The following is a 15543-nucleotide window of genomic DNA, read 5'->3' on the forward strand; positions in this document are numbered from 1 at the left end:
TTCTGAGAACTGAAGAGGCTGTCACCACTTGAAGGAAACTGAGTGAGCTGGTGGTAAATGGAGGCTTAGGCTCTGTCCCATGGCTTCCTACGTGGTTTATTTACATATGTTCTATGCTTTTTTCAGCAAAGGTTATTCATTCATTCAGCATTTTTGGATGCATTTTCTGTTCCATCCACAGTGCTAGACCACGGAAATATGCAGTTTATGAGATTTGTTTTTTACTTACAATGCTTTAGTGCTCTAGAATAGATTTCAAGTCGTGCTAACTCTGTCCTTGGATAGACCTTGGTATTTTCACCTTATTAAGCTTCAGGAATTTAGAAGAGTCAGGTAAATGACACTGGGATCTTATCCTCAAAATATGAATGGAACTTATAGTTGTAAATTATTTTTAAAAGATAAATGTAAATATAAATGATGGATGAGTCTCTTCATGGGTTAAAGCCGGGAATGACTTAGGTGATTTAAAAGAAATCTAGTTCTAGCATTAGTAATGTAATCACATGTGCTCCAATTCTTTGTTAATGTTCATGGAGACAACGCTGGAAAGACCTAGTTAAAATTACTCTATTTTTTGCTCTTAATGTGTACTTAAAGAAAATTATTAAAAACAGCTCAGATGGATAGGAGATAAATTTTTTAAAAACCCTTGCTTAAAAAACCTAAATGGAATACAAAATACTATTCATTCTATATTCTCATTCATCTTCATTTACTCTTTTTCTTGGTAAAAGGGAACATAATGTATGTTCATGTGAATTGCAGAATCTAAATTTGGAAAGGGAATTCTAAAAGCATGCTAATAAGCCTCTTTAAAAATTCAACTACATCTACATGGTGAACACTGAGTAATATATAGAATTGTTGAATCACTATGTTATACACCTGAAACTAATATGACTTTGTATGTCAATTATACTTTAATAGTAAATAAAAATGATTGATTATACATATTTATATGTATTCATATATATAGAATTTTAACATTCATAAGATGAAGTAGTTACAGTTAAAAGTCCAGAGGACTTTTAAAAGCAATACATTTTTTTTTCATGTTCAGGAATGCTTTCCTTACAAACAACTTCCATTTTCATGGAACTCTGTCCATGAAGGACCTTATAGTACAGACTTGTCAAATTTAAATTATTAGGACTAGTCTGGCAACCTGTGAAATCTCACTTGGATTCTTACCTTGGTTATGCTAGTCTTGAGTAAGGCTTTTTGTTAATGAGGGATGCCCTCACCTCAGACAACAGAAGCATTTGTGAACTCTGTCCTCACTATTGATGGGTTTCTTATATTTATATTTAATAGAATATCTTTAATATTCTCAGATCTCAAAAGGAGATCATCTCCTGTCCTTCATTGGGAATTTTCTGTTCCAGGAAAATGTCTATTTGTAGCCTCTTCTAGGAAGTTTTCTTCATTCTCATTTAGCTGGACCAAGGATGGGAAGCTGTCCCTTCTCTGATGGACTTAACGATGCTATTTCTGTATCTCATTGGAGAGGCAAGGCAGCCATTCATTTGTGGTTAATACTGTAATTCTTAAAATGTATTTTTAAGAAGCGGATGGAAATATCTGAAACTCCATTTTCCTTTGAATGCTATCACTGCCTAAGCACACACAGAGCGGTCAGCAAAATGCTGTTAGTGTTGGGCAACTTCTATGAATTGAAAGTGGCCAAGCTAAAAAAAGGGAAATTGACAGGTGTCTTATTAGGCTCTAGCTATTAGTCATTTTTGTATCTGCACAAGTAATTGACACTCCACTTCTAAACAAAGATTATGCATTTGCATGCTTTCAGGAAGAAGTCCTGCTGGGTGATTCTAATCCACTATTTTAGGATGTGATGGCTTAATTTGAAAAATGTTTTGATGAACAAAACATGATCTCTTCCTTGTCACTTTCCTCCGGTTTCACAGTATAATCAGGGACTGAATGGATTTTGCTGGGGTATGAAATATCCGATGACTAAATGGGTTTGGCAGGAAAATTGGGGGTGGTGTTGGTAACTGGCTTCAACAGGAAAAAGAAGAGGGATTATCTTCATTCTGTTCTTGATGGTTGCTGTAAAATGTATTTTTGGTTTGTTACAAACCGGTTGCCCCTTTACTGAATCAAAACTACTGAAGGAATTCTGAGGATAATTTGTTTTTTTCATTTTTAGGGCTGTTCTACCTCCCCAAATGAAAGAATTTGGAATTATAGAAATTTCAGAGAGCCTCAATTTTATGGGGGTACCTGGGTGGCTCAGTGGGTCAATGTTAAATCTCTCACTTGCAGATCAGGGAAACTGTGGCCCTGGAATGGAAAGTAACAATGTCAATGAGGCTCAGTGAGTGAGAGACAGAACCAAGATGAAAAGGTGATTGAAACATTGTGTTGGGTCATTTTTCTTTTGCTCTCATGTTGGTGACTTTTTCCACGAAAAAGGTGAATTGCTAATGTGTATCTTCTTTACTGCCCTTCCAAGTCATTTTACCTTTCTCTTACCTCTGAAAACAGGGAGTCTATGTAAGCTGGTAATGAAATGGAAACGTTTGAGTTGTCAATTTAACTAATTAACTACCTCCACCATCAACAGCAACATTTTTCCGTAACAGCAGCTTCCCATTTAGATGAGTCTTGCAACTCTCTGTGTCATTGGCCTTTGTGACACTACTCAGGAGTATCAGGTGTCGTACTCCAAAGTGGCTGAGCCCTTTGGGTAACTTCTGTTGTCTCCCCATGAGTGACCTTGGGTTTAGACTCACGACTTTTTGCTTTTTATAGTTTATTTGTTTATTTGAGGGGGAGAGAGAGGAGCATGAGTGGTGGGGAGGGGCAGAGGGAGAGGAAGAAGCAGGGGCCCCGCTGAGCAAGAAGCCTGATGCAGGACTTGATCCCAGGACTCTGAGATCCTAACCTGAGCCGAAGGCAGACGCTTAACTGACTGAGCCATCCAGGCACTCCCAGATTCGCTACCTTTTTACCTCCTCAAAATACACATGTCCAAAAGCATTGGCGAACAAGGTGGATTTTACTGTATGTTTCCTAGGGAGACGGATTACATACCGCCCAGAAAAATGTAGACTATTCCTTTGGAATCTCATGTTTCTCTTCTTGGCATCCTGTTGTCTGGTCTCTTTTCTCACTTCCTCTTTCTCACACAGCGTTTTCAATTCCCTTTGTTTTCTGGAGCGACTCAGCTCTGGCCTGGAGAGTGTGTGGTAATCCCACCTTATCCGTGAAGGCTGGCTTCCAAGACCCTTGTGGGTGCCTGAAGCCGCGGGCAGTATCACACCCTCCGTATGCTGTATTTTTTCCTGTGCACGTGTACCTAGGATAAAGCTGAATTTATAATGTAAGCACAGTAAGAGATGAGTAAGAATAACTAAGAATAAGAACCATGATAATAATACACTGTAATGGAAGTTATGTGAATGTGGACTGTCTCTCAAAATGTTTTATTGTACTGTACTCACTCTTCTTATGATGACGTGAACTGATAAAGTACCCACATGACGAGATGAGTGAGGCATTGTGATGCAGCGCTGGGCTCCTATTGACCTTCTGATGATACGTCAAAATGAGGGTCATCGGCTTCTGGACCGTGGTTCCCTGGCAGGAACTGAAACCATGGAAAGCATGTTACCATGAAACCGGTAAGAGGGGGGACTACTGTATGCCACTCAGCAAAACCGAGGCCCACTGTCAACAATGACGTGGTATGTTCTTCAGGCGTGCCTTTTAGGGCAGGGATGCCTCAGTTCATTTGGCCATACCTGTGGCTTTTTGACTACTGATTCTTCACAAAAACAGATCTAGAGTTAAGATCAGTTCAGGCCTGGCAGTAGATAAAATTAGAAAAACCGGCAGAATAAACTGGTAACTCTTAACTTCTCTCCCGATATCCCTGCGTTCTCTGGGTGTCTTCCCAACTAGACACTTGGATCCCAGATTCGATTTAGTTCCCGTAATATTTTTTGAGCTTCTGCTATGGACCAGGCACCGTGCATGTGCCTTCGCTCTTGTAGTTTCATGGAGGAAAGGGGGCCAGCCTGTAAAGAGATGGAAGCAACACCAAGTGCTGCTGAGTGTTTTAGCGTGAGCGTGCACAAAGGGCTTTGGGAATAGTGAGTTCAAGTGGCTTTACAGAGGAGGTGACAGCAGAGATGGCCTTGATCGGCAAGAGCACAGAGTAGGCACAAAGGCTGTCGTGTTTGAAGGCACTGAGGGCTCAGTGGGGCCCCTCGTAGGGAGAGAAGGCCATGAGCTGAGACCAGAGGAGAAGAGGTCAGGGTGAGAAGGACTTGGAGTGGTGAATATTATCTTCTAGGCAAGACGCGGCCCCCAAATGGAGCCTTGGATATCTTAACTTTTCTCAAAGTTGGACGCACTCATACGCTGACGAGTTAAGTATTTCCGCAAGATTTGTTGAAAAATCCTAACAGCGCTCAGCGCTCCTTCCCAGTTCTCCCTTCCAGAGGGAACTGCCTTCTAGAATGATGTTGGTTTCTACCTCCCACCCCTGCACCACGCGTTTGCATTACCATTTCTTGCGTTTTGGGGTACGTGTCATTATCTGCTGGCGGGAGAATGGGGATTGGGTTCTTCCTCCCTGTACCCTGGTGCCATCACTCACACAGGCACCCTTCCTACACCACCTCTTTTCAACAGTGCGATTTTAGTTGGATCAGTATTTGGTATTTACATTCTTAAGGTCATATAAACGCTAGTCACAGCTGAGGCAACTAGTCAACTACTGTTCCTTCTGCTTTGCTACAGACGGCCCTTGAGTTCATCTTCTTGTTTGTTTCCTTTTTCAGTTCATGTATTGTCACTAATTCAATCCTGAATGTCTGCTCTTCTGCCAACAGTATAAATCCCTTCTCATGTGGTACCAACAAAGTCTAACCATTTCCTATTCCTAAGCAGTCGTTTCTATGGTCTTCGGACATGCCTCTGGAGGAACTGGCGATGGACTGCCCTCTGCTCCTTGTCCTAGGGTCACTCTTATCTTCTTTACTGTCATCCTCAAAGTATTTTCCCTTCTGATTTTGTCTCCGTGTCTGAGGCCTCCTCTTTTCTAGTTTACTCCAATAGCTTTCTGAGAAAAGTGTATGGGATATAAATTATTATTATTATTTTTTAAGATTTTGATTCTCACTCTTGATTGCTGGTTTGCTCAGATATGGAATTCTAGGTTGAAATAACTTTATCTTCAGGTGATTCAAGACTAGCTCCACTTCCTTGTGGTTTCCAGTATTGTGACTGAGAGCCCCAAAACATTGCCGACTACTGATTCTTCTATTTTTTTTGCCTCCTGTTATGAAGATTATAATCTACTTTGAATCTCAACTTACCTTGCTGAGGTTTGATTCAGATCTCAGCATCTACTCATCCCTTCTTAGTACCCTTCCACCTGCTTTCCAGCTTGTAAAACTTTGTTCTTGTTGTGTTTGTCCCTATTTTCTCCATCCTTATGGATTTATGCCTAAAAGCAGAAACAAAACCAATAAAAACAAAAGCCAATTACAAGAAAAAACTTTACTATCATTTTATTTATTTATTCTTTAAAAGATTTATTTATTTATTTGACAGACCGAGATCACAAGGAGGCAGAGAGGCAGGCAGAGAGAGAGAGGAGGAAGCAGGATCCCTGCTGAGCAGAGAACCCGATGCGGGGCTCGATCCCAGGACCCTGGGATCATGACCTGAGCCGAAGACAGAGGCTTTAACCCACTGAGCCACCCAGGTGCTCCCATTTACTGTCATTTTAGTAGGGCTTTAGAAATGAAAATGTTTGAGCTGCCATATTTACCTGTAAGTCTCTTTAGAAATGGACACATGGATCTTGGTTAGTAGCGTTTGAAGCTCATGGAATTTTATTGGAGAAGTCTAGAAAATGGTGCATGCCCTCTAAGGCACACTGGTATTATGAGATGACCAATGGCTCTGCACCTTGGTGTTGTCTTGCTGTGAGTTGGCACAGTGGGTGGTGGGGTTGTATTGGAAGCCATTCCTACACTGGCTCAGCTAGACATATATTCTGTACTGAGGCAGAGAACCACAGGTATATATGGATAGTACTTATATCCCCAGTTCAACTTCCCTTTAGTCCAATTCCTACTGCGAATCCATTTCTATTCAACACAAGAGGAAATGTGACAGAGGGGAAGTAGAATTGGTAAGAGATGAAAATCTTAACCAATGTTGCTAATCTATTTCAGTTTTGCAGATTTTATAAAGACATATGACCAAGTGAACCCATTGCAGGGGTCCCACCCAGGCTCCTGGAAGGGGTCTGTGGGAGTCAGTATCCCCGAAACCTGCCTCTGTCCAATGGATGCTTTTCATCCGTGTATGATAGTGATTCAGACCTTTCTTTTTAAAGGAAGGTAAACGATGATGTTGTTTTGGTGACGATATCACCACCTGGATGTTGTGAAACACATTTGGGAAGGAGTCACCCAATTTGGTGATCAGTTCTGCATGGAGAGGTGAGGGAAATGATGTTTTGTGTAAGAAGAATCAGTGAGATCAGGAATTTCTCCTACTTCACTTCTGCCTTTCTTTCAAAATTTAAATGGTATAAATCCATACCTTATAAGAGCCTTATTGTGCTTTCAAAAGTAATATTTGGTTGGTACAAATTTAAGCTTATAAAGAGGATGATGCTGTTGGAACAGGTGTGAACTTTTAATGCTTGTCTCCTTCCTTTTTGTTCTCCAGTCCGAGGGCATAACCTTCTTTTTCTGGGTCTCAGTTTCCCCAAGGAGTTGGATGAAGATCGTAGTCCGGTCTAATATTCTGTGTTTCTCAGACTGCTGATTATGGAGGCTTCATATTGATTTCCTGCACAAGAAATAACTCGTTTTTATTCATTGGATGAGGTGACAAAATTTGTATCTATTGGAATTTGATTATTAAAATAAATACACCCTGCATTTTTTGAGACTTTGCATTTCTTCTTTATAAAGAAATGACTTTTGAGACTCCCACTCTGGCAATGGGAAAAAGCATCTTCTACAAAGGCAACTTCAGCCATATGCCTTGAACAGGATTTTGGTTTGTAGATGAAGAAATTTATCTTGGAAAAAAAAATGGTCTAGTACTTTATTAGCTCTGCAACTTAGAGCAAATTACTAAAACTTTTGGAGTCTTTTTGTTCTATGAGACAGAAATGACTATAACCATCTTAAAGGTGTGTTTTGTGGTTAAGTGATGTCATGTATATGAAAAGAACTTAGCCGAGGTCTGGAAGTTATTGCCCCATCAGGTGAGGTGACCCACCAAGGTCATTTTCACCACCATCTTGAAATCTGAGTGCCTCATGGGACACTGATATATCCTACTTCCAAAGATAGTAGCATAGGATTTTTTTTTTTTTTTTTTAAAGATTTTATTTATTTGACAGAGAGAGATCACAAGTAGGCAGAGAGGCAGGCAGAGAGAGAGGAGGAAGCAGGCACCCTGCTGAGCAGAGAGCCCGATGTGGGACTCGATCCCAGGACCCTGAGATCATGACCTGAGCCGAAGGCAGCGGCTTAACCCACTGAGCCACCCAGGCGCCCCAGTAGCATAGGATTTTTAAGTGGCCTTTTCTTTCCTTCCTTTTTTTTTTTTTTTTTTTTTAAATATTTTACTTATTTGACAGAGATCACAAGTAGGCATTCAGGCAGGCAGAGAGAGGTAGGGAAACAGGGTCCCCGCTGAGCAGAGAGCCCAGTGCAGGGCTAGATCCCAGGACCCCGAAATCATGACCTGAGCTGAAGGCAGAGGCTTAACCCACTGAGCCACCCAGGTGCCCAAGATACTCTCTTTTTTGACCGGGCTTTTAAAGTTGATAGGATGTGAGTTTAGATAGCTTATGGCCCCCACATGGGGAGTCTCCATTTGAGAATGGGGTTAACTCTAGAGAAAGATGACCCAGGAGGTGAAAAGAGACATATTCCTGATGTCCCTGTGCCTTTGTATAAATCCACTTCTGAAATCAGAAGGCCCCTGGATTACCTAGTCATGAGAACCAATAAATATCTTTTGTTATTTATGCCAATGTTAAATTGGTTTTTGACTCTCATACCTGAACGAATTCTGATTCAAATCCTAATTTAAAGCTAAAGCTTGTTTTCACTCTCCCTCAATCACATGGGAGGTTTGACTGGCCATTTGGTCTGCTCTCACAGTTGGAGGCTTTCAAAGTAAAGACACACACCAAGAAGACAGACAACCACAATAATTAATGGACCATACAGCTCAGTGTCTGGGATTTTTAGCAGTAGTTCAATGCTTTTCTTTAGTAATTTCAATAAAGATGTAACCTTAAAACTGAAGCTCATTTGAGAAATGTCAGAAAAATATTCAGGTTATATCTACTTCCAATTTTAACAGGCTGTGCTCATGGGTTAATATGGTGCAAAAGAAGCAGTTGTGGTTAGAAAAAAGGACGCCAATATTTGCAGACACCAGGTGCTGAGCATTTTCTTGATCATGTGTGTTCGTGTGAAGGGCAAGGATGTCATGGACACCAATCAAGCATGAATTTCAAAGTAGGTCGCAGAAGAAAGTCCCATAAGCAACTAGTCATCATGCTTGTAGCAGTGTGGACAGAGGAAACCTAATGAATCATACCTTCCAAATGACTACTATATTCAAATTGCATATACTTGGTTATTTTCAGGGAAGCCTTCTGTCATCTTAAATTAATGGGGTTAAATGGTGCTTTAATTGTTAATTTATAAATTATTTATAAATTAAACACAATTAAATTATAAATTATACACAATTTATAAATTAAACACAATTAAAAGCTTTATCAATTTGGTTTTAATAAGTTTCGTGAGAAGCTTGCCCATAGTTTTATGCTTGTTCTTAGGTAACATTATCATCAAAATTATCTAAGTCAATATTGGAGAATACTTTTTCTTTAAAAGAATAGTATTTACTTCCTGTGAAGCAGTCCTGCTTCTCCCAGCCCCCCACCAAAAAAAAAAAAAAAAAATCAAACCTGAATCTGATCAAGTTTCTGTATCTAACTGTCAACTTACAGGGAGTCTAGAGGGAACCTCTATGTTTCTAAAATAAATAAATTACCAAAAAATGAATTGTAGATTTAAAAAATGTAAAAACAATAGCAACCAGTCATGTATGCAGTCTTTGTTTGGGTCTTGATTAAAAATAAAAAATAAACTGAAAAATTAATTTAAGACATTTGTGAGAAAACTGGAGATCTGAGCACTGTCTGGATGTTGATGATGTTGGGCAACTATGGGGGCTTTTATTTGGTATTATACCCTCTTCAGATGTGCTAAAGAAGGGACTATTCTTGCCCTATGGGGTACATACTGGGATATTTATAGGTGAGAAGAAATTCACATTTTCCTTAGGATAATATTAAAATGATAAAATAAATCTCTACTGTAGTAACAAGTTTTTTTTTTTTTGTCATAACAAGTTTTAAAAGTTGGTTTTATTAGTTCTAGTTTATATTCTTGGGAAAGAGGCAAACATTGAAATATAAGATAAATATAATTTCCCATAGACAAGAATATTAAAGAAAATCTCATTCTTCTCCATGAGCCTGATGTCTAAGTTATTACAGAAATTGGGACACATATGTAAAATCTAATCAACTATAAATGATAAACATATAGTATAAAACCATTAAAATTCTATATGAAAATGCTTCCCATACCGCCCCCCCTACATACACATTGTATTATTCTAGTTTGGGAAACCATGAGTTATCCTATACTTTCTTGTTGGGCTCATTCTGTATATTAAGGGTCCTAAAACTATAGACCTCAGGAAAAATCTGGCCCACTGCCTGTTTTGGTTTAGCTCATGAGCTAAGAGTGGATTTTATATGTTTAAGTAGTTGACAAATATGAAAGGGATATAAAGTTCCAGTTTTAAAATAAAGAAATCCTGGGGATGTAATGTACAGCATGGGAACTACAGTTAACAATACTGTACTATACGTTTGAAAGTTGCTAAGAGAGTAGATCTTACAAGTTCTCATCACAAGAAAAAGAATCAGTAACTATGTGTGGTGAGGATGTTAATCAGACTTATTGTGGTGATCACTTCACAGCATATACAAATATTGAGTCATTATGCTTTACACCTGAAACTAATATAGTGTCATATGTCAGTTATATCTCAAAGAAACCTTAAATACCAAAAGGGGAACAGTATTTGGTGACAATTGGAAATTGTATGAAAAACTAATTTCATTGTCTATAAGTACAGTTTTATTGGAACACAGCTGTGCTCATTTATTTACTGTTTCATAAATAAAGTTTTATTGGCATCCATCCATCCACTTACGTGTTGTCTATTGCTGCTTTTGACAGCAGAAATGGCAGAGGTGAGTCATTGCAGCAGAGCCGGTATGATATGCAAAGCCTAAAACATTTACCCTCTGGCCCTTTACAGAAGAAGTGTGTCAACCCCTGTTCCAAGTGACGATTGAGACTGGTATGTGAAGTGTTTAGTGTAAAGTTGCCCAGAATCACAATGCAAACCTAGGCCTTCTAACTCTAGATACCAGTTGCGTATGGTTTTCCCTATGTTTTTGCCCCTAAAATAATAATTTTTACTTACACAGTGCTTATTGTGTTCTTGGCATTATTGATCTTTAAATAATCAAAACAGCCTATGACAAATATACCATACTTGGGGAAACTGAGGCACAGATTAGTTAAGCAACGTTACCAAAGTCCCGTACCAACAAGAGACGGAGCCAGGCTGGGGACCCAGAAGAGTCTGTCCTTTGCAATGAGGGAGTCACAAACTCCCAGCAGGACCCATTGAGTGGTTTAATTGTTCTCATCTATTCAGCCTTAAGCTTAGTGGTATAAAGATGATTGTTCTGCTAGCCTGAATTCTCCTCTGCACAAAATACAGAGGACCCTTGGAAAACACAAGCTTGAACTATTCAAGTCCACTTATATGCAGATTTTTTTTTGATATAGTACAGTGCTATATTTCTTCTTCCTTATGATTTTCTTAACATTTTCTTTTTTCCTAGTTTACTTGGTCGTAAGATTAGAGTACATAGGGGCACCTGGGTGGCTCAGTACATTCAGCATCTGCCTTTGGCTCCCGTTGTGACATTAGGGTCCTGGGACGGAGACCCACATTGGGCTCCCTGCTCAGCAGAGAGCCTGCGTCTCCTTCTCCCTCTCCCTGCTCTCTCTCTCTCTCACTTCCTCAGATTAAAAAAAAAAAAAAAAAAAAAAAAAAAGAATAGGGTATATAATACATAAAACATACAAAATATGTGTTACTCAGCTACTTATATTAACAGTAAGGCTTCTGGGCAATAGTAGCCTATGAGTAATTAAGTTTTGGGGGGAATCAAAAGCTATGTGGGGATGATTGACTGCCAGCAGGGGGCTGTTGGCACCCTTAAGCCCCCACATAGTTCAAGGGTTGGTTATTTCATGACATGAAATAATCAGTCTTTCCTTAGAACCGTGGGTCAGGAATGTCTTTTAAACCATTCCCTAAACACTGTTAATAGGCATTAGTATTTCTTATTTAAATTTACAAAACCCTGGACCCATCCTAGCCCTACTGAGTCATTGCCATGGCAGAGCCTAGGAATAGGATTTTTAAAAGGCATGGGCCCAGTGATGAGTCAAGTTTGGGAAACACTAGCCTGGAGCGCACTAAATCTTTCTCAAATGAGTGGCACCTGGCTGGCTCAGTTGGAAGAGTGTGCAACTGTTGATCTGAGGATTGGGAGTTTGAGCCCCGTGTTGGGTGTAAAGATTACTATAAATAAGTAAGTAAATAAATCTTCCTCAAATGCTTATTGAATTGTATCGAGACATTCAGATCACATTAATTTTTTAAAAGATTTTATTTATTTATTTGACAGAGATCACAAATAGGCAGAGAGGCAGTCAGAGACAGAAAGAGGAGGAAGCAGACTCCCCGCTGAGCAGAGAGCCCGATGCGGGGCTTGATCCCAGGACCCTGGGATCATGACCTGAGCTGAAGGCAGAGGCTTTAACCCACTGAGCCACCCAGGCACCCCCAGGCCACATTAATTGCAATGATGACCTGTCCCATGGGCCTCTGTGCATATTACAGACCACAATTCAGAAGCAAGTTTGGATTTCATTTTCTGAAAAGCTCCTAGAATACTATTAAAAACTAACTTTCACCTCATAATAAAATACATTTATTGCTGAAGAGAAGAAAATAAAAATTATACACATTGCTTTTACTCAGAGACATACTGTTCATCTGTTACTATTTTGATGTATATTCACAATCCTTTTTTGATTGAATTAGTACAATTCTATTAAATTCTTAAAATACCATGTAGTTATTTTGGGTTACAGTTGTGGGAAGGAATTTCACTTGGGTTTCAGATTTGTTACTCTCTTGAAAGTGTTTAGATAAAGAGCCAAGAAATACATTGTTGCTCCTATGGGAACAGAAGAGCTAGTGAATATTAATTACTATTTAAAACCTTGAATTTATATCATAAGACTTGGACAGAGCACATTTAGATTATTTGGATGTGTTCTTTTTGTTCCTTTCTGGTTGCTGCCAAATTATCCTTTAATGAAATCTTTCTCTTTATAGTTCTTTATCAACTGGGCATCCACCATATCACTGTTGATGTCATCTTTGATGTGACAAGGGCGGAGCCATGGACACCGAGGCCCACAAACTGGGCAGTCCCCAGGATTGCTTTAATTAACGCTGAGGAATTGTCTGCCTAAAGATCAATGTTGCAACTGTCAGGTGCTTCTGACAATAACATAAAGAGTGATTGTTCTATTGTATTTAATGTGTAACTTTCCTTTTCTATCTCTGGGTGGTTCCTCCAGGGTTTTGATGATGGAGCAGTGGAGGAAGGTGCTACCTCATTCTGGGTCTTTCCATTCTGAAGGGTCAGCTTCACTGGAATCCAAATGCTTCCAGCTGCTAAATCGTTTGGCAATGTCAATGTCGCCGCCAGCGTTTCTGAAGGTGCACTGAGGGGTTGATTTGGGAGCGAGTGTGGACGTGGTACCCCCTTCGCCATCAGCACAGATAAGATGCCCAACTTTGATTTCCTTGGGGAGTCATGATAAACATGGCTGGCATTAAATGAACCTGGATGCCAGACCATTGAAGCAAGTTATACTTCTGTCTCCTCCAAGACAAAAGATAAGAGTCAGGCATCATTCATGAAAGAGTTCAGTTGGGTATTTAATACAGAGTGCATTCTGGTGTAGTGGAAATAGGATGAACCAAAAATTAGAAAACTTGGATCCTATCTGGGTTCTTTATTCTATACTGATCATTTATCCTTAAGACTGTTACTTGTATTGTCTGAATCTCAGTTTGCTCACCCGTAGGTAAGGATGGCAATATTGACCATGATTATGTTTAGGATTACAGGGAAGGTGAGGATGAGATAGTGGATAAGACTCCTTTGATAAATTATGATGCATTATGTCAGGTGATATTATTAACCATAAAACAACAAGAGTAATAATGATTCCTGTAAAGAATTGCCATTAGAAATGCAAATAGGTTTCTATGTGAAGGCTCTAATTATCTGAATCTGTGTAGCTTATTGCTGTGGATATCATAAGAAATTAGCACCCCCCCCCCCTTTTTTTAAGTAGGCTTCATGACCAGCATGGAGCCCAGTGAGGGGCTTGAACTCACCACCCTGAGATTACAACCTGGGCTGAGATCAACTGACTGAGCACAATCTGCTAAGTCCTTTTACTTATTTATTAAACTTCTTTTTCTGAGCAGTTTTAGGCTTACAGAAAAGAATAAATAAAAAGGAGGTTTCCCTTATACCTTCCCGATGCTTTTTCCCATTTATATTCACATCGGGCATTAGTATGGTACATTTGTTACTAATGATGAGCCAGGATAGAGACAGTATTATTAACTAAAGTCCACAGTTTGGGTTAGGGTTCACTCTTGGTGTTGTATATTTTGTGGGTTTTGACAAAAGTCTAATGACATGTATTCACCATTATAGTATCACTGTACAGTATAGTATAGTATAGTACAGCATCACTGGTATAGTTTCACTGCCCTAAAAGTCCCACCTGTTTAACCCATGCTGCTGCCTTTCCCCTGAACCTCTGGCAACTACTGATCTTTTTCTGTCTTCTTAATCTTGCCTTTCCCTGTGTTGCATAGTTGGAATCATGTAGTCTGTAGCCTTTTATTTTTCTTTCTTTTTTTTTTTTTTTAAGATTTTATTTATTCAACAGAGAGAGAGAGAAAGAGGGAATACAAGCAGGGGTGCTGGGAGAGGGAGAAGCAGGCTTCCCCCTGAGCAGGGAGCCCGATGTGAGGTTTGATACCAGGACTCTGGGTTCATAACCTGAGCCAAAGGCAGATGCTTTTTTTTTTTTTTTTTTTAGATTTTATTTATTTGACAGACAGAGATTACAGGTAGGCAGAGAGGGAGAAGCAGGCTCCACTCTGAGCAGAGCCTGATGCGGGACTCGATCCCAGGACCCTGAGATCATGACCTGAGCCGAAGGCAGAGGCTTAACCCACTGAGCCACCCAGGCGCCCCAAGGCCGATGCTTAAAGACTGAGCCACCCAGGTGCCCCCAGTCTCTGGCCTTTTCACATTGGGTTCCTTCAGTTAAAGATACACACTTAAGTTTCTTCCATGTCTTTTTGTGGCTTGAGTGCTCTTTTCTTTTTATCATGAATAAGATTCCCCTATCTGGATGGACCACAGCTGGTTTATCCATTCACCTTCCAAAGGACGTCTTGTCTGGCTTTGGGTTTTGGCAATTATGAGGAAAGTGGTCGTAAACATCGGGGTGTGAGTTTTTGTGTGGACAGTAGTTTTCAACTCCCTTGGGTAGATACCAAGGAGCAGGACTGCTGGGTCATAGGGTAGAACTAAGAGAACTAAGAGTTCTCTTAGTTTTGTGAGAAACTACCGAATTGTCTTCCAAGCTGGCCGTGCCATTATGTGTCCTCATCAGTATTGGATGCTGTCCTTGTTTTGGTTTTGACCATCCTGATATGTGTGTAGTGGTTACTTACGTTCGTAGTTCTCTAACGACCTGTGGTGTTCAGCAGTTTTTTGCATGCTTATTTGCCATCGTGTATCTTTGGTGAGGCGTCTGTTCAGATCTCTTGCGTATTTTAAAAAATTGGTTTGTTTGCTTTCCTACCCTTTAAAGAGTTCTTTTCGGATTTTGGACACTGGCTCTTTATCTGGTACTTTGCTTGCAAAGACAACTTTTTCTGTCTACGGCTTGTACTTGCTTATCTTTAATTATTCACCCTCACTCAACATCATGATCCAACTCTTAAACTAAAGCACCGGCAGGTTTATAGCTATTAAAGAGGATGAACAAGTGAAATGCTCCATTCCTTTTCACCATGGACTGGTTTTGCAGTCGGGAGTGTTTGTAGATGAGATGAAGTCATCGAGCCCATCCGCGTCCATCTCAAGCCCCACGTTCTTAGCCAGGATCCTTGCTGCTAGCATCTGAGAGTCAGCCTGCGGCTTGTCCGAGTTGGCCGGGTCTTGCTGAGCCGATTGGAGCTGCC

The sequence above is a fragment of the Mustela lutreola genome, chromosome 2 (genome assembly GCF_030435805.1).
Source record: "Mustela lutreola isolate mMusLut2 chromosome 2, mMusLut2.pri, whole genome shotgun sequence".
Taxonomy (NCBI): Eukaryota; Metazoa; Chordata; class Mammalia; order Carnivora; family Mustelidae; genus Mustela; species Mustela lutreola.